Raw genomic sequence first — 20,180 nt, 5'->3', positions numbered from 1 at the left:
ATCCCTGCACCTGATTAATCAAAAGTAAAGAGAGCTGGTTAAGAAAAGGACAGATCATAGTGAAAGAGGGCAACTGTCTATTTCAGTATTTGTTCGGCTCAGTCGTTGAGGAATGGCCCAAATGCGGCAACATCCATCTGAGATCTGGCTGTGCATCAGCAAACATCAAGCAACTCTGTAATTCCATCTTTTCTCCCTCCGGTGGAATTGGGGAGGGGATATAGAGAGAGACAGAGCAGGCCGAAGAAGGGAGTATGTCTGTCAGATGCAGTCTTCTGGATTTCCACCCACTATTTGGAAAGTAGATGTCAAATTTCTCCCAGGGCCTCAGATTCTACACAGAGTGTTGGTGCATGGACCAAAGGAATTCTGACATTATATCTCAAGGCCAGTATGAAAAGAAACAGTGCTCTGACTGTATTACAACACTGAGCTATAAGGAATACGCAAAAAGTGTTTATATATTTATTTTTGGGTGGACCACACATACCAAGGTATACAGCTCAAACTTCAAGTGCTAATAATTCATTTATTAAAAATATCTCTATTAATGCACTTTAACTCATTATCAAACTTAATCAAATGACAATTTAAGGAATGCATCTTCTTCAAAAAAAAGTTAAGCACTATCAGCATCATTTGTGGCACCATATGTTGATTATTACAGAAAATAATTGACTCGGACACTTTTCAATGGCAAGAAATTCTGCTACAGTAAGGTACTTACAGCAGTAAACACGCCGATCCTCAAATGTTAAAATACCATTTCATAAGAGCAAAACACGACTTAAGCATTATACATGTTGACATTAGACTAGTGTAATAAAATAGTACTAACCTTGTCTGTTTAAGGTTATACTGAATTTTTCAACTCCCGTCATGACCTGGCGAAGCCAGAAAACTGGTAACTTTTGTATGTTATGTGCAAAAAAAAAAAAAAAAAAAAAAAGACTTACATAATGAAACATGAAAACACAGAAAGTACGTTGACGATGAATATCTTGAAGTTTATTTGCTTTAAAAAGTAGTCCCATCAAAAACATTTTGACAACTTTACATATCAAATAACACATTTTCGTACATAAGAATTCAAATATGTTGGTAAACTTTACAATAAAGTGCCATTTGTTAACATTAGTTAATGCATTAGGGATCATTAACTAACAATGAACAAAATATTTATGACAGCACTTATTAAGCTTTGTTACTTTTAGCTAATAAAATTACAATTGTTCATTGTTAGTTAATGTTAGTTCATATTGAATTAACTAATGTTAACAAATACTACTTTAGGTTTTAAAAATGTATTAGCTAATGTCATAGTTAACATTATCAAATATTAATAAATGCCGTAAAAGTGTTGTTCACTGTTAGTTCATGTTAACTAATGTTGTTAACTAATATTAACAAATGGCACTTTATTGTAAAGTGTTACCAATATGTTTTAACTTGGGCTGTCGATTTAACGCTTTAATTTAGTGCTATTAATGTAATTAAAAAAATGAAACCAATTAATCATGTCCCCATGCCGCAATAAGGAATATCCCTACCGTCAAAGATTTGCAATTCAAGTTTGAAGTACCACCTGTTTTCAGCAGGGGGCAGTAAACGAAACTCCAGCTGTATAGGCAACACGCAGCTGTACAGAGCACAAACCAAACTAAACTTGCTCGACACTTGCGATAGCACAAGATGAGAATGTGTTTTGCTGACAAACACAGCTGGACAGAGGATAGTTCCAAATGCAAGGATCTCGAGACGTGTTTTCCTAAGTTTCAAACTACGTTTAACTTCACAGAGCGATTTAAAAATGCGCTGAGATGCAACAAAAGTGAGGCGCTGGAAAAAGCATTGACATGTCCTTATAATAAATCTTTTTTTCGGACAGATTGACAATTGAATTGGAAAATGGATTGCTGTGGACTGTCAACCAATGAATAGCTTGTGTTCCATAATATGGAAATAAACAATATATTGCCTTTTAAAGCCACTTTTTGTATTATTTTAGCAATGCTTTACTCGTCAACAATGCATTTTAATTATCTGATTCTGAATTATTTCTAATGTATATTTTGAATTATTAAAATATAACTATTTATAATTATTTAATCATTATATATTGAATTATTGTTATTTGAGGGCCTTTCTAAGCAAATGTTTATATATGCGATTAACAAAAATATGAGCTTCACATTTCTGCTTTTAAACTCTCTGCAAACTTCTGGCAAACATCTGTGGTGAATTACAATGTGAAAATTATGAGTGCCAAATTTGCAACAAGTTTGTGGCATGTTTGCCAGAACACTAGATTTTTTTGTATGAGTCATCAACTATCTACAATCTGTGATTTTGACTCCAATTTCACACGGTTTCTTTGAAGTTGATTCCACATAATAGAATAAAATCATAAATCCTTTACCACTTATCTTGAACAAAAATGTGTGAAAGCTGACCACAATGAACTACAACAAAAATTAAGAGTACATTTATGATAAATGACCACAAAACCACAAAGAAAAAAAAATCATAAGTGCATAATACATTTCAGCTGTTGTCACGCGGTTACGCCAGCAATGGGGCAGCCTGGCCTGTATCTCGTTCCCTTTCATGCCAACACAAACCAAATCACCTCACCCTGCATGATTTCACTCAGCGGCTGCAGGAAAAACGTCCGTGTGTGGGTCTGATTTTAATGAACAGGCCATACTAACAGCAGTCTGCTGGGGAAAGACCGCTGGCGTCCGGCCTGTGTCATGTTTCCAATGAGTGTCGAAGCAACAGCTGCTGCCCACATTAAAAATGTGAAAATAACACAACAAAAAATTCTGTTCATATTTTATTACAATGTGTGCGTTTAACACAAACCCTTGATTATATTTCATTTGCCGTAGGGAGTTTCAGTTATGAGAGATGTTCATGCAATATTAGTGATGTCTGCTGAGGCGGGCATCACTATTACTATTGCACATACTTCGGGTTAGCGACTTTCAGAAGTAATATATTTAGACACATAACTCGTCCTGCAGACATGAATAATAATTACAGTTGTACTACAACTCTTGGCATATTAACGTTAGCATTCTTTTTAATGCAAGGTGCCTGACCTAAATGAATATGCTAATAGCAATGCCAGTAAAACTCCGCCCACAAAAGGGCACGTTTCCTGCAAACTCGCATTTGAATCGCAGCCCGGCTGCATGTGGCTAAACTCTGTGCCAACTGAAAGCAAATATGCCAGTTAAACTAACAAAATAACAGTGCATTCTGTTATTTATTTATTTTTTTTTTAAATTATGCCTTTGACTGACAAGCTCATTGCAAAACATCACAATTGCATTATGGAGGAAACTATTTCTTATACATTTTTGAGCACGCTGAAAATACAGGAAAAACAAGTACTACCATATATTTTACTTTTTTTGGGGGGGGGGATTTTTCCCCTTTTTCTCCCAATTTGGAATGCCCAATTCCCAATGCGCTCTAAGTCCTCATGGTGGCGTAGTGATTTGCCTCAGTCCGGGTGGCGGAGGATGAATCCCAGTTGCCTCCGCGTCTGAGACAGTCAACCCGCGCATCTTATCACGTGGCTTGTTGAGCGCGTTGCCACGGAGACATAGCGCGTGTGGAGGCTTCACGCCATCCACCGCGGCAACCACGCTCAATTCACCACGCGCCCCACCGAGAACAAACCACATTATAGCGACCACGAGGAGGTTACCCCATGTGACTCTACCCTCCCTAGCAACCGAGCCAATTTGGTTGCTTAGGAGACCTGGCTGGAGTCACTCAGCACGCACTGGGATTTGAACTAGCGAACTCCAGCGGTGGTAGCCAACATATTTTACCACTGAGCTACCCAGGCACCCAATATATTTTACTTTCTAAACATGTTTGTGGTCTTATTGTGACAACATTTGCATAAGAAAGAATATACACTTTGACAAAAATATGAGTTTTTAAACCCTCCAGTACACTTGCACCATATAGAGCAAGTTATTCCAAAATATTCCGTCTTTGCAATTTTTCAACAAAACGTAATAACTTGCTCTGCCTCCAATTTTCAGCAAACATCACCAAACCCCTCTTAATTTTCAACCCCTCCCTTCCAACTACCTGTCATAATAGGGCTGGGTAAAAATACTGATTTTCCGATAAATGACGTTCTTGATTTGAAAAATCCCGATATCGATGTTATACTTCTACTTTAAAGTTTACTTCAGTTTTGTTTGAATGGATTATTGTATCTGTTACATAAATAGCAATTGAAGTTCATATTGTTGTTCCTATTTAATATTAATATTTTCGTAATGTACCAAGTTAGAAGGTTCTCATTAAATTCATAACAATAGCTAAGAGAGAATTTCTTTTGTGTGTAAATATCGAAATTGGAATCGAACTGAATCAAATCGAACTGAATCATCCTTATGTCACATACAGACCACTTTTCATACATTCAATTTCCAATGGATAAAATCAAATCTTTTTTCTCATTAAATACTCTGTGTTACTCAGAAGTACGCCACATTACGCTGTTTAAAGCATCAACAAAAAGGCATTTTCTGGTTAATTAGCTTATTTATACACATTTTCAAAAACTCTTTGAATTTCTCTGCCAGTTTGCATCAAAGTAACAAGCATTGTTAAGAACTGCCATCTGAAACATTAGTGTAAGGGTACCAGCAGACAGACCATAACCAGCCCCAATGATTAATATGTGCTTTGACAAATGTGTCCTATAAATACACACAAGTGTGCATACTTGTCAGTAACACTAACAAATGTTTCCTAAAGTGTAGGCAATATGTGTGTGTGCACAGTGAAGTTTAATATTCAAATCAATATGCAAGTGACAAGCTTAACCATGGATTTTCTCTCAGAAAACAAATTTCAAAACAAAATAAAGAAATCGATTTTTAGGCGAGTGTTGCTTGACCGTGCACAACATGACAAGTAATAGCTCTCCTCAATAAGCTGCATGATTAAATGCATCATATAGGAAGAACTGTACGGGACGACCAAAGTGTAGTACTTAGGATTTGGAGTTTGAAAAGGAGCGATAATCATAGTTGCGCTTCTCTCTTTGACAGTATTTAATGACAAATAATGCAAGAAAAGTGACACTGTGACAAGAAAATGGCACACTGATACAGTAATAGTGCCCAGACAGAAGAAATCCAGGCGTTTCTGCATATTTAGTCCTGTATTTCAAAAGAACAGCTCAGGTGTCAGGACATAAAGAACAGCTGGTGTCACTGGGGTTTGTTATATGCATTACAAAAATGTCACTTACAGAAGAAAAAAACGCATATTTCAGACATGTGGAATAGGGGAGATTGGAGCTAGTTGTCACACAGGGACGTTGTCACAATGGTTTGATATTTTTATATGTTACTTTTTAGATTTCACCATTTTAAAGAATTGCATTGTGCTTTATAATTGTTTAACTATTTAAATATACTTTAAAAGCTCATTATAGACTGTGTAATGGCAGGTTCCAATGTGACAACTTACCCAGAGGACTCAGGGTGAAAATGCCATTGAAAGTGACAAATATGCCCCTAAAAATAAAAATGTGCCGCCAAAGAATGCCCCCTTAATGAAATTCCTCTATTTCTTACTTGTAACGTCAAATATATTTTCTAATGTAGATTCTAGGCCTAAAATAATAATTATAGCATTAAAATTATTTGATGTTCATTTGAATTTATAAGCAACATCTTATCTCATTATTCTGATATTATTCAGACATAAAACAATTACATCACATTCTGTCATATTTTGTATGGCTAGAAAATATGCCTTAAAAATGGCCCCACATAAAGTAAAAAAAAAAAAAAAAAAAAAGACACTCAACTTACCCCATATGGTGTGACAACATGCCCCACTGTCTCAAATGATCAACGTGAGCTAAAACAACTATATCTTACCCCTGGAAAATAATGATGGACATGTTCAATGACTCCAACCTAACCTAAGAAACATTCACTGGAGTAAAAAAAGTGTGACAACTAGCCCCGGTCTCCACTATAATGCTGATCTGTGGACCATAAGCTCCACCTAAAAACTGAGACTTTCTCTCTCTGTTTATATGAATAGACGAGGGTCATTCCAAAACACTCCCAAATCCAAATCTGTACAATAAATGGGATGTGCGTAGTGTTTTTGGCACCCAAATATTGATATCTACTGACGTTAAAACTGAGAAGTGCATAAGCTTTAGCCAGATTTGGATTTATTAGATGATCATATGTGTATGTGTGTGCGTTTAAGATTTCTTAACATTAAAATTTGTTGTAAAATGAATGAGAGTTGACTAAAACACCCTTCACCCAGAAAATGCCTGCAATTAATCCTTCATGAGGTCAAACTAAATTAATGTCAATGACATCAGGAGTTAGTTTTACAGCAGGAATCTCAAAGGACGTTACTGTGACTTTCACAGGGGCTGGCAAAGGTAGTGTGGGTGGAAAAGCAAAATAAAAAAATAAAAATAAAAAAAGAAAGCTACAAGGACGTGAAATAGGAAAAATACCAAGCCTGAAGTCTCCTCCCAAACCACCCCACACAAACCGATTTTCCAGAACTCTGCTGCTAAACTTGTAACATGCACCGAACGATATCTATTCTCAGTGTGGTGTCATGAAAATGTGTGAAAACTCATTCACACATTTTCCACATCAACTCAGGACACTGTAGCTCTGTTCCAAAACCCAATGAATCCTTCACAGTGAAGCGAAAAGACAAATTCGTTCAACATGGCGAATTTGGTTCAGGAAACATTTTTCCACATTCAACCACTAGTTGTGCTCTAACACTACAACATCCCATATTAACTAACGTGAAGTAGCTAACGCCTGCAAAAACTCTCAGCAAACCTGCTTGCAGCGATTCCTGTTTCTATGGTAACAGCGACTTCTCTGATTGGTGGATTTCGCTTCAGGACTGCTGCTAGTACATTTACATTGTCATATGGCAGAATTACATTAAAAGTAAAAGTAAGTTGAAATCACACTGACTTATGACTTATCAATGCACAACTTCGGAAATCATGGTGATTCAGTCTTGAAATTTTCTTCATTAAAGCTACTATTTTCTTCATTTTTCTTCCCTTTTCTCCCAGTTTGGAATGTCCAATTCCCACTACTTAGTAGGTCCTTGTGGTGGTGCGGTTACTCACCTCAATCCGGGTGACGGAGGACAAGTCTCAGTTGCCTCCGCTTCTGAGTCCGTCAATCCGTGCATCTTATCATGTGACTCGTTGTGCATGACACCGCGGAGACTCACAGCAAGTGGAGGCTCATGCTAATCTCCACGATCCATGCATAACTTACCACACGCCCCATTGAGAGCGAGAACCACTAATCGCGACCACGTGGAGGTTACCCCATATAACTCTATCCTCCCTAGCAACCGGGCCAATTTGGTTGCTTAGGAGACCTGGCTGGAGTCACTCAGCACGCCCTGGATTTGAACTCGCAACTCCAGGGGTGGTAGTCGGTGTCAATACTCGCTGAGCTACCCAGGCCCCATTACAGCTACAACTTTACCGTTATCGCTATTTTATTACACGCCGCTTTGGAATACTTGAATCTGATTGGTCAATGCCGGCATCTAGCCGGATATCTCTGAGTTACACCCGTACAGCCAGGGATTAAGACGTATCAGACTGCTCATCACGCAGGTATTGCGAGCCATCTTTACTAATTCTCGGATCACTGAGAGAGCTCAACGAGTAAGATAATGAAATAGTTTCCACTCAAATCAATGTTTAATGTGCATTTATTTATTTATCTGGTTAGTAGCCGTGAGATAATAAAGTCAGCCGGTTTATTTTTCGAAATAAACCCCTTCAGGGTGATAGAAGACCCCTGTTGGGGTTAATTTTGATAACAATTTACTTAAGGTGAAAAAAGCCACTAGTAATTAGCAAAATAATTTTCTTTAATTTGAAAAATAGCCAAATATCTGCCGATATATTGCCCTATCACTTAATTGTTTTTACTTCCAGAAGGTCAATCATGCAATGTTTCTGCATCATCATCAAAAATCTAGCGTTACCAATAAAAGTTGTTGCCAGTTAAATTATTGAATAATTGTACGATAGCAAAATCATTGCATAAAATGTATAAATGGTCAAATATCAACAGACATAACGCTATTACTAATGTCTACTCCCAGAAGGCCAATCTTGTATCATAGTTACCTCTATGTTATCGCTAAAAAAAAACATGAATAGTTAAATTATTGAATAATTTTACGATAGCAAAATCATTGCTGATAATTTCAAAATGGCCAAATATCACCAAACCTTACAACTGCTGACCATAAAGAGTTGGTGTTGGAAATATCAACCACCTTTACACATTTCTGGCTTAGTAGATGTAAGTAAACTATAGCGGGTTAAACTTCTTTAGGGATGAATGGAACACCACAGCAAATATTATTTTTGCATTTCCATTTGCTCCAACAGCCAAAGACAAAATCCACAATTAAAAAAACGGTAAAAAGGACTTTTCAAAAGAGGTAAAAATAGAGAGAGATAAATTATGACAGTCAGAAGAGAGAAAGATGCCAAATTTACTTTCACTCCCTCAGCAGCTGTATTTAAAACCCCATCACAGCAGAGCTGACTAGTTTTTACAATTAATTCCAGGGTAATATATCACCAAAAAATGATGTTATTAATTAAAAAAAAAAAAAAAAAAAAAAAAAAAAAATTCAAAATGTAAAAAAAGTTTGCTAGATTTCTGCTGCTAAATAAGGCAAAAAATAAGTCATCACAGTTTGTGAAAAGGGTCCATTGTGTTAGATGATGAATCTGCAATCTGTTCACTGAGAAGCACCATTCTCGGGTGTTGAATGTTTTATCTGATGTCCAGTTGTATAGAGCAAGTAATTAATGTGGCTTAAAATGGGTGAGGGAGTAAAACAGAGACGTTTTCAAGCCAAAAAAACGCTAACAGCATGTCAGACAATCAAGTCCGAGATGGGATGGAAGAAACAGTGAATATTTTGTGGAATAATGGGCTTTAAGTAGTTTTCCAAACATTGCTAAGTGTATATCCTGCCTAGAAGATTTACTGGAGGAACCCTAACACACTTTTTCAATAATAAAGAGAGAATTCTACCACCATAACCCTACCAGCTATTAGAAGAAAACCCAGCTTGAGGAAAAACCTCAATAATTACTCTCAGTTTGTGCTTGTTTTTTCCCGCCCAATTCTGAAGAGCTTACCAGTTCTAAAGAATGAAATGTACTTAGAAGATCCATTTTTCCCAGTCCGTCATTGTTGTGAGCTGGCTAAATATTTGCTCTTCCCAGCTTTTGGATGTTGGGATGAGAAGAGCCTCTTTGTAGCGAGAGGTCAGAGGCCTCCGCTCTCCTTCCTGTGACCAAACTGGAGATCTTTCTTTGAGAAATCCAAGTCTTCCAAGTAGGAGAACTCTTTGAAAACAGCTTGAGCAAACCAGCACTGCCACATCTATCAAACTTAAGCCAGACTCGCAACACAAAACAGAATTTCCTTTTGCTCCAAAAATCATGTAGCAAAGCACTTTACTGTTTGCAACATCTACGAAAATCATGAGTTTGGCATTTTTTTTTTTTAACTATACTGCCCAAACCTAACACTGATGCAGCACATTTCTTAACTAAATAATTCATTCATTTTAAAACTCCTTCAACAAGCTACACAATTCAAGCCTCTCCAGTTATCGATATTGGCATGAACAACAAACACCACTGAACCCAAGCATCATGGGATCTGTATCGCACTTCAACCCTGTCATTAAGACAATAATCTAGAGTTTTATCAGACGCCAGGGCCATCGTGAAGTTTAACAACGGCAGATGATCAAAGGACGTCCTCGTGGAGAAATGCTACATCGCCAAAAATTTGTTTCTAATCAACTCCCTGCAACTAGACAGTCAACATATCTGTTTGGTTGCCTCGCAGCACCTCCCTCGATTATCCACGAAGACTCTTGCCCCAACTTCAGTCCAATTATATAAAGTTCTGCAGCTGTGTGGGAACATTTCGGCAAAACCTCATCTACGCTACAACCTAGTCTCATCAAATGAACGTTACTATAACTACATTTTTGCAAACTGAGATTTACGTGGTGCATTCTACATTTCGCCACAGTTTCCTGGTGAAATAAACACTAGAGGCACTACAACAGCTGTGCATTTTATTCATTTTCACACAAATCACGAGTACAATGGCTGATTATGACTATATAAACACTTTTTTTCGCTCTGTTCCTTATACACTGTTATGTTATAATATCGAAGCACTTTTACCATAACGCATCATTTAAAAACAATACAATTTAACGCATGTATTACAGACACACCTACATTTACACACTTATTCCAACGTGATTAGCTTGCGCGGTAGTTCAACTGATAGAGTGTTGGCCTTTCTACTTGGACGACCACGGTTCGAACCCAGCCAAACACTCAAGCTGACACGTGAAACGATAGTGTCATAGAAGCGACACGAAATGACGTGGTTGCTTTTCAAATCGTATTTGCTTTTAGGACACTATCGGTTAGGTTTAGGTGTTGGTTCAGGGTATGATGTCAGTTTTGTTCTGCACTCATTTGCATTTACGACTCTATTGGTTAGGTTTAGGTTGAAGTTTTAGGTTAGTTTAGTTTAGTTTAGTAAGTTTTACTTTTAAAACCTTCATCTAGTATTCACCTTTAAAACCTTGTTTGATTACGAGACCATTTCACATGCCTTTGGCGCCCCATGCTGGACATTTCACTGGGAAACTGTAACGAAACGTGTACTGAATCACGTAATTTCGTTTTTCAAAAATGTTGCATGTTGCACAATGTTTATGAGAACAGTCTGGTTATTTAAAAGGTTTATGTGACCATACACGTTGTCCTTGTCGGCTAATTACGCATAATTGGTGTAAGATTTAAAAATGTGGCGCTCATGCTGCAAGACGCGAATTATTTAACACTTGCGTGCTCTTATTACCCTCATCTGCCTTTCCAACATAGTCTCATGAGAATTTGTCACATTACTACAAGGTGGCGAATTTGTACCAATTCATACGTATGGAAACGGACCACTTCAACCAATCAACCGATCAACCAATCACATACACAGAACCTGGAAGTGTCGCTTTCTTCCATATTACACATCAGGCCTTTTAACATTAATGTCATTGTTATGTTTACGCTCTGGGTAGTGTAAGTTACTCTATGGAGTTTGGGTTAGGGGTTGAAGGTATGAAAACAACGTTTTGGATTAACACGGAACAAACGGCACACTGGGAACTACAAGGACAGAAGGGAAGCATCTCTCATTGGTGGGTGTATAACTAGTACGATTTCACAAAAATTAACTTATATGAATTGGTACGAATTCACCATCTTGTACTATTGAGACGAATTTTCGTTTGGCCTTTCCATTGGTTTTGTTTAGCGTTTATTTTTGTGGAAAATTCTCGTCTCAGTTTTTAGTGCCCGGCCAGTTTCTGTAATCTTCACTTTGACCCTTTGAAGCATTATTAACAGCTCTGAAGTGGGCAGAAGAGCGCTGACCTCTGCTCTCTAGGGGTCGAGCGGTCTGTGCAGGGGAGCTGCAATTATGCTGCAAGAGTCTTGAAGTGGCATTTGAAAACTCCGGGAGGTGTGTAGCACTTTCCCCCCTTTTTCTCCCAATTAAATTAATTTTTCATCCCAACAAGAGGCCTGTTTAAGTAAAGACTTTGTCCAATTGTGAGTTCTTCTTCTAAAAACTGATGTTAACTGTTATTTTAGGTGGCAAAACGTCTTTAGCAACACATTTGGTAGACTAGAAGAACTCTAGTAGACATTTTTCACAGATTTTTCTCTAGTTAGTGGTGCATGGTAAGGCAAGCAGCACTATTACTCTTGCTCTTACGTAGGAGGTGGTTAGAGGTTTGTTGAAATCACTAGGCCTGGGTAAAAATATGAATTTACCGATTAAAGTAATATTCCAGGTTCAATACAAGTTAATCTCCATCAACAGTATTTGTGGCATAATTTTGATTAACACACACAAAAAAAATTCTTAAAAAAAAAAAAAAAAAAAAGAGAAAAATCAAGGTTCCAGCGAGGCACTTACAATGGAAGTGAATGGGTTTAAAGAAATGTGAAACTCATAATTTTATAAAAGCACTTACATTCATTTTTCTGCTAAAACTCTTGTATTATTTGAGCTGTAAAGTTATTGTATTTTTTTCTGTAGACTATTAAATTAACGGGATTGCAGGGTTTACAGCGTTACGTCGTCATGGCAATGAAGTTGTAAAATTGGACATAATTTTACACAGAAAGGTTAGTAAGCGATTTTATTACACTAAAACAGTGTTAGAACACCTACATAATGCTTGAACTGGAATATTGCTTTAAACGCAATCTTCATTTGGACAATCTTAATATCGATTTTTTACTCTATGCTGCAACTGTCACTTGCATATCGCATAAATCACTTGCATATGTGATCAAATTTATATATATATATATATATATATATATATATATATTAGGGAAGTGCAGAATGAATAATTTCACTGACATTTAAACGTACATTTTGGAGTCGACTTGTCTAAAAAGAAGCCCTCAGAAAACAGTCAAAAAACATTGTGTGTTTATGTGACCCATTTAAAATACATAATCTATTCCAACAGCCAAATCTGACACTAAATTCAGCTGAAAAGGGTCATTTATCTGCGACGTGCTTGCATTGCATTATCATTGTACATTAAATATAGAACATGACATGCATTCAATGAATCAACGTTAGCGAACACAGGCAAAAGAAACTTTGTATACATCTGCTCCAGATATCCTCTTTTTTTAAATAATATTGTAGTATTAATTATATTTCAAATGTGTCACATTAACATATCAGTAATTTAAGTTAAGCCTTTGTAATGATGTAAAGCCAAACATAAATGTGTAAACTGATGAATGGGAAAAATATTGACCAACTAGTAATTCCAGTGTCGACTAGTAAGCATCAGTATCGTTTAGCCAACTAGTCTCGCACATACCTTATAATATACATATATATATATATATATATGCAATATAATATATGCAATTTCAAGACATAACATATATTGATGGAATACATTTTTAAAAAGCTAACATGTGACCAAAAATGATTAAAAACTAATGATAAAATTTGTATAATTAATATTTACATAATGCACTAAGTTAGAAGGTCCCCTGTATAATAAACAGCATTAGCTGAGAGAGAATTTCTTTAATATGTGAGCAAAACAGAGAGCTTGTAAATCAGAATCGAAACAAATTGGGAAATCTATACCAATACCGAGCCCTATCACTAACCCTAAGTATGGGCAAAAGTAATGCTTTTTTGGATTTTTCCCCTTTTTCACCCAATTTGGAATTCCCAATGCGCTTTTAAGTCCTCGTGGTCGCGTAGTGATTCGCCTCAGTCCGGGTGGCGGAGGATGCATCCCAGCTGCCTCCGCGTCTGAGACCATCAACCCGTGCATCTTATCACGTGGCTTGTTGAGTGCGTCGCCACGGAGACATAGCGCGTGTGGAGGCTTCATGCCATCCACCGCGGCATCCGCGCTCAACTCACCACACGCCCCACCGAGAACAAACCACATTATAGTGACCACAAGGAGGTTACCCCATGTGACTCTACCCTCCCTAGCAACCGGGCCAATTTGGTTGCTTAGGAGACCTGGCTGGAGTCACTCAGCACGCCCTGGGATTCGAACTAGCGAACTAGCAAACTCCAGGGGTGATAGCCAGCGTATTTTACCACTGAGCTACCCAGGCCCAAAAGTAATGCTTTCTTTAGCAAACACTACTATATACAATATATATTCGTGTCAACCAGACCATTTCAAACAACAAGACAAAGGTTTCTTTCTGCATAGGTGCCCGTTTCCTTCTTTTCAACTGCATTCAAGCTGAATTTGCAGGCATTAACAGCTGGAAGCATGTGTTCCAAATTACAGGGGAAAGCCACATTAGCATTTGACAGGAGGGAAGAAAACAAACTAAATGGCACTATCGTTATATTAAAAATCTGACCAAACTAATACAGTTTCCAGAATATTCATGACCCACAATTAGATCACGGATTTCAGCCAGCAATATATGGGATGAGTTAGACAATGTTTCGTTTGTTTCTAGCGACATTACATGCCAGCAGTCAAACCTTGTGCGAATTACACAAAATAAATCACAGTTAACAAGCTTAACTTCCTCATGTGGAGAAACAATTTAACTGGTTTACTTTTAAATGGAATAAGATCTGGCAGTCTAAATGACACATATCCCACTAAGAAAATATATCAAACTCACATCTCCAGCGGCCAATTATTGCAATGTCTGACAGACGTAGACTTGCTTGTTTGAAGAAAGAGAACTCAAGGAAATCAAATCACTGTCTGATTCAGTTTATACTCATGTGGACACTTACCATTTCTGTTTCGTTTAATATAAACATGTGTAGGTGGTTAATAAAACCAGCAGGCATAATTTATTTGCAGAAGCCGCTAATTGTCCTTTCATTTCGCTAAGCTTCGCCTTAAGCGTTACTGACCAGTCCAATCTTAGCAATTGCTGCCGTCCATCATAAGTCCAGCTTTTGCTCTTTTCTAATGTACAGCGAGTCTACTGAAGTCCTGTGTGTACGGATACTTTTAAATGGACCTTTACAAAACTGATTCTTTAGCTTTGATTCTGACGTTGTACCTTTACATGCACAGTTATAATCAAGCTAAAGTGTGGTTTTTGCATAGTCGAGCTACAGTCTTCATCTGTCTGTCCCACTTAAAGAAATTAACATTTGCTATCGTCAGTTTACTCAATCCTCCCATGTTCATATTACTCAAAAAACTCATTAAATTAAGGGAACTTAAATTAACTGAGTTGATTCATCTAAAAAAAAGTGTCTTGTCAGCTTTACTTAATCCATTTGCATTGGGACCCTAACACTAATATTTTTTGTTTGGATAACTGAAACTGGGTAGAGCATTTCTAGTTCACATTATGCTTTGCATGGCACTCGACAGGGAGGGTAACTGTTTAAATTAAGTGTTATTTTATGTGTTTTTGTGCAAGATGAATATATATATATATATATATTACACATACACACACACATAGCAACCAAGTTGCACTCAGTAGTGCTTTAGCATGCTAACATTTCCTGTCACTATCTAGCATCCTATTAAAAGAGTTTCATTTGAGTTATTTTGTCTAGTGATGGCAGAAACGGTGCTTTCTGAAACTTTGAGTCAGTTGAACCAATGGCTACGGAAAATGACTCACTGTTTCGAAGCGCTCGAAACACCGCAAGCAGAGGACATCTGCTGGTCACAGGTGTGTAAATGCAATGAGAAGACTCGATTTAAAAGCAACTATAGTGACACAATGCATTGAAATTCATTTACTGCCTTGCTGTATTTGTCATGGTTGTCTACAGTATTCTGAAATAAACAGATCTGAATATTTGTAGAATATGTAAACCTTCATAAATAAGCTGGTCCTTTATATGATTACCGTTTTAAAATGTAAAAACCAAACAATATATATATGTTTTAATCTAAAACAACACTGTTTTGTGTAAAAGATTTATTTAAAAAATAATGCTTTGACTCGAACTCACACATTAATATTTTAAGTTATTTGACAAGTGTTAACTACTATACTATGCAGCATTTCTAGCGTGATGTAATTGGGTGTACTTAAAAAAAAGAAAAAGAAAAGAAAGTGAAGGCGTGTTTTTATGCACAATAGTAGAAATTCCAGATTCATCTTTTGTAAAACAAATATATCTCTTTAAATATCACAAAATATCAATGTCTCTCTCAAATTTTTTGTCTCAGATAAACACAACATTTTGATTTTTTTCACCCCTTTGGGAACAAAACTCAAGGTGATCAACAGGATAATTAAAATGACAAATGAAATCAGCAACTCTTGTTTGTATCAGTCTGGTTTTGTAGGCCTAAGTTATGGCTGAACTGACTCTAGATCAGTTACAGTCTGCATTTAACACTGATTCAGAGTTTCACTGTATTAACGGCACCTAGCGTAACCGTGAAACATTTCGAAGTGTCCTCGTGGTGGCGTAGTGACTCACCTCAATCCGGGTGGCGGAGGACGAATCTCTGTTGCCTCCACGTCTGAGACCGTCAATCCGCGCATCTTATCATGTGGCTTGTTGAGCGCGTTACCGCAGAGACATAGCGCGTGTGGAGGCTTCACTCTATTCTCCGCGGCATCCACGCACAACTCACCACACACCCCACAGGGCAAACCGCATTATAGCAACCACGAGGAGGTTACCCCATTTGACTCTACACTCCCTAGCAACCGGGCCAATTTGGTTGCTTAGGAGACCTGGCTGGAGTCACTCAGCACACCCTGTATTCGAACTCGCGAACTCCAGGGGTGGTAGTCAGCGTCTTTACTCGCTGAGCTTCCCAGGCCCCTATTTTTTGTGTGTGTGTGTATACATGACACAATGCGAAATAAAAACATTTTAGGAACACATTTTTCCATGTACCGGTACATCTTGCGCACAGTCACGCTCTATCCATTTGAAGTACACTCTATTTGACCATGAGCGCATATGGACACATTCGACATATGCACACTACGACAGCTTTGTGATACTCTTTAGTACATTATAAATAATACCCCCCCCAAAAAAAATTATTTTGCCAAATTTCTTCGTAACTCGCAACAGTAACCAAAGCTTAGCAGAGGGTCCCAACATGTCTATGTCGGCCGACAGATATATCAGTCGGGCACTAGTATGTACATGTGCAAGCGGTAATATATGTGCAAGTTAGGGGTATGTACCATTATTGAATTAAATATGAGTGAATTTACGTATGTACATGACATATTTATACATTATTGCACTATGGGAATCCTGAAGGCAGTTTAATTGTTCATATGGAAAATGGCCTGAGGGTAAAAACTGTTCTTGTGCCTGGTTGTCCTGGCACTGAGGGCTCTGTAGTACCAGCCAGAGGGTAACAGTTCAAAAAGGGAGTGGGCAGGGTGTGTGGTGTCCAGAGTGATTCTACCTGCATGTTTCCTCACTCTGGAAACGTACAGGTCTTGGAGGGTGGGCAGGAGGGCACCAATAATCCTCTCAGCAGTGCTGACTGTCCGTTGTAGTTTCCTTCTGACTGATTTGGTGGCTGAACCAAACCAGACAGTTATAGATGTACACAGGACAGACTCAATGACGGCTGAGTAGAACTGAGTCAGCAGCTCCAGTGGCAGGTTGATCTTCCTCAGCTGGCGAAGGAAGTACAACCTCTGCTGAGCCTTCTTCACAATGGAGTCTATGTGGGTGTCCCACTTCAGGTCCTAAGAGATGGTAGAGCCCAGGAACCTGAATGACTCCACTGCTGCCACAGTGCTGTTCAGGATGGTGAGGGTCATCTCCACTGTTTTGAGCATGTTCAGCTCAAGGTTATTGTGAGCACACCAGACAGCAAGCTGTTCAACCTCCCGTCTGTATGCAGACTCGTCACCGTCACGGATTAGCGCAATGACCGTGGTGTCATCTGCGAACTTCAGGAGCTTTACAGAGAGGTCCTTTGCAGTGCGGTCATTCGTGAAGAGGGAGAAGAGCAGTGAAGAGAGAACGCATCCCTGAGGAGCACCAGTGCTAATAGTGAGGATCCCAGAAGTGATTTTCCCCAGTCTCACTAGCTGCTGCCTATCTGTCAAAAAGCTATTGATCCACCGACAGATTGTGGATGGCACGGAGAGCTGTGTCCGTTTGGTTGAGAGAAGATTAGGCATGATGGTATTGAAGGCTGAACTGAAGTCCACAAATATGTTCCTTGCATAAGTCCCAAGTCTGTCAAGGTGTTGCAGGATATAATGCAGTCCCATGTTGACAGCATAATCCACAGATCTGTTTGCTCGGTAAGCAAACTGAAGGGGGTCTAGCAGGGGTCCAGTTATGTCCTTCAGGTAGGCCAAAAACAGTCTCTCAATGACTTCATGACAACAGATGTGAGAGCGACAGGTCTGTAGTCATTAAGTCCTGTGATTTTGGGTTTTTGGGGGACCGGAATGATGGTGGAGTGTTTGAAGCAGCAGGGAACTTCACACTGCTCCAGTGATCTATTGAATATCTGTGTGGAGATGGGGGCCAGCTGGTCAGTGCAGACTTTCAGACAGGCAGGTGAAACACCATCTAGGCCTGAAGCTTTCCTCGTCTTTTGTTTCCGGAAGACCCGGCACATATCCTCCTCACAGACCATAAGTGCAGGTTGAGTAGCAGGAGGGGGGAGGAAGGGTTTCCAGGAGGTGTTTGTGTGTGAAGTGAAAATCAGAGCAGGGTAGGGGTGTGAGACTGGGCTTTTCAAACTTGCAGTAAAACACATTTAGTTCATCAGCCATTTGTTGATTCTCTACAGAGTGAGGGGGAGGTGTCATATACTTGGTGATGCTTTTCAGGCCTTTCCGCACAGATGCAGGATCGTTGTCACAGTTTGGCCCCATTGACTTCCTTTGTAAGCACCTCACTGTAACCCAGATTTTTGCTTTTTTTTAAAGAAAAAGAGGAACGAATCGAAATAAATTTTTGTGTTAATCCATATAATGCCACAAATGCTGTCGATTGAGCTTAACTTGTATTGAACCCGGAATATTCCTTTAATCACTAATTGTACTGAAGAACTGCAAAGGGACGGTGATGATGTCTGCAATTTTTGACATTCCTAAGTGAACCCATCTCTATGGATTGATAGCAACGTTTGCCGAGTAAACAGACATTTCACCAACAGAGAGGCCTGTGAAATTTCTGACACAGACACACACACACACACACACACACACACACACACACACACACACGCTTACAGCACAACCATGTGAGCTCAAACCCATGTTAATACTGTGTTGTAGACAGATTTTGTGATATGTTGACTAGATTTGAGTGGCACTTCTCTGTGCAAAATTTGCTGCAATGATGCTCTAGTGTTCTAGACGCAGTGCCACAAACGTACAGAATCACAAGCACAGAGTTTCACAGCTGCAGGTACTGACGACAATAACTTTGAAAAAAAGATGTTAAATAAAATAATAATAAAGTGGAAAAATGTGTCTTAACATCTGCATGCGAGTGAACAAGCAGCTATTATTCACTGAGCTGATTCACTTCATAAATTCCCTTCATGATGAACAGCTGCTCGGCTAATTGGCATTTTAAAGGGACTGAAAGAGGAAGTTGTTTGGAGCTTCAAAAATGTCTCAATTATTGATTTCTTTACTTCCGCTGAGTACGAAAACAAAGCTCAATGTCTTACTGAATTCAGTGTGAAGCTCCAAGTCAAAGACACACTTATAAAAATGAGAACAAGTTTCCAGCGTTCAGATCAATTGGTCATACTCTGCAAAAAATAACTTTCTTACTGAGTGTTTTTGTCTTGTTTTCTAGTAAAAATGTCGAAATATTCTAAAAACAAGATAAATTAAGATATTTAATCTCGTTTTCAGAGTAATCTAAAAAAACTTAGCAACGTTTATGCTTATAACAGGAAAAAAACTATTGGCCAATGGGCTATGAAAAAAACTTGATTCAAAGGGGAAACAACATTATTTTTCTTACCCCATTGGCAAATAGTTTTTTCTTGTTTTAAGAATGAACCCCACTAAATTTAGTTAGATTTCTCTAAAAAACAAGACTTACTATCGTACGTCATTCTGCTTCGAGTACGTTTTTTCTTGTTTCAAGGATGTTGTCTAGATATTATTTTCCAGAAAATAAGACAAAAATACTCAGTAATAAAATGATTTCTTTCAGTGGATGTTTTTAGTTATATAAATTAAAAGTGATACACTTTCAAAATAAAAGTCATTTTTATTTGTGTAGTGCTTTTCACAATATACATAATTTCAAATCTGCTTTTTTGTAATTAAAAGTTACCGCTAAAATGATTTGACGTAGTGAAAAATCATAAAAAAAATTTTTTTACTGATGGTTTCAAAGTGAATTAAAATACTGTATGTTATCTACTGGATTATCCCAAAAATTTGGCATTTTTTTACTGAATTTCCAGCCAAAATAACTATATTTTGTGTGTGTGTGTGTGTGTGTGTGTATACAATGCCGTAATGTTACTGTGATATACTTTATAAGGAAATCGTACAGACTACAGTGTTT

General features: G+C 38.0%; 2 protein-coding genes across 4 annotated transcripts in view; both read right to left on the bottom strand.

Annotated features, from left to right (window-relative positions):
* The window catches only part of LOC127416300 (RNA-binding protein 25-like), a 204,042-nt gene extending 201,421 nt beyond the window's left edge, over window positions 1-2,621 (bottom strand). The window contains exon 1 of the mRNA XM_051655570.1: window positions 2,616-2,621. The gene's annotated coding sequence lies outside the window, so the exon portion shown is untranslated. The remainder of the gene's footprint in view (window positions 1-2,615) is intronic.
* LOC127416295 (protein dispatched homolog 1-like) overlaps window positions 1-20,180 on the bottom strand; it is a 77,859-nt gene that overhangs the window by 44,571 nt on the left and 13,108 nt on the right. Inside the window, exon 1 of one of the 3 annotated variants that reach the window (XM_051655561.1) lies at window positions 5,859-6,036. The exons of 1 other annotated variant lie outside the window; for it this stretch is intronic. The gene's annotated coding sequence lies outside the window, so the exon portion shown is untranslated. Of the gene's footprint in view, window positions 1-5,858; window positions 6,037-20,180 lie in introns of those variants that run through there. One more of the 3 variants, XM_051655563.1, reaches the window with a different exon arrangement.

The sequence above is a fragment of the Myxocyprinus asiaticus genome, chromosome 25 (assembly GCF_019703515.2).
Source record: "Myxocyprinus asiaticus isolate MX2 ecotype Aquarium Trade chromosome 25, UBuf_Myxa_2, whole genome shotgun sequence".
Classification (NCBI taxonomy): domain Eukaryota; kingdom Metazoa; phylum Chordata; class Actinopteri; order Cypriniformes; family Catostomidae; genus Myxocyprinus; species Myxocyprinus asiaticus.
The sequence above is the reverse complement of the archived record's forward strand: the minus strand, read 5'-3'. Positions and strand labels throughout refer to the sequence as shown.